The sequence below is a fragment of the Nannospalax galili genome, unplaced genomic scaffold (assembly GCF_000622305.1).
Source record: "Nannospalax galili isolate Female #2095 unplaced genomic scaffold, S.galili_v1.0 scaffold312, whole genome shotgun sequence".
Classification (NCBI taxonomy): Eukaryota; Metazoa; Chordata; class Mammalia; order Rodentia; family Spalacidae; genus Nannospalax; species Nannospalax galili.
Genome location: NW_008335967.1, coordinates 8,926,633 through 8,926,867, shown reverse-complemented (window position 1 = coordinate 8,926,867; position 235 = coordinate 8,926,633). Strand labels below are relative to the sequence as shown.

The 235-nt window shown below is 35.3% G+C and overlaps 1 protein-coding gene across 3 annotated transcripts in view; it reads left to right on the top strand.

Moving 5' to 3' along the window:
• Magi2 (membrane associated guanylate kinase, WW and PDZ domain containing 2) overlaps nucleotides 1-235 on the top strand; it is a 1,650,859-nt gene that overhangs the window by 551,382 nt on the left and 1,099,242 nt on the right. The window lies entirely within an intron of this gene.

Sequence of the window (235 nt, the reverse complement as noted above, 5' to 3'; positions counted from 1 at the left end):
TACAGAACATTATAAGGGAATACTTTAAAAACCTATATGCTACCAAATTCGAAAACCTAAAAGAAATGGATGCATATCTAAAGGCATGGGAACCACCAAAACTAAACCAAGAAGAGATTAACAGCTTAAACAGAACCATATCGCAAAAAGAAATTGGAACAGTAATACAAAACCTCCCAACTAAAAAATGCCCAGAACCAGATGGCTTTACAGCAGAATTCTACCAGACACTCAA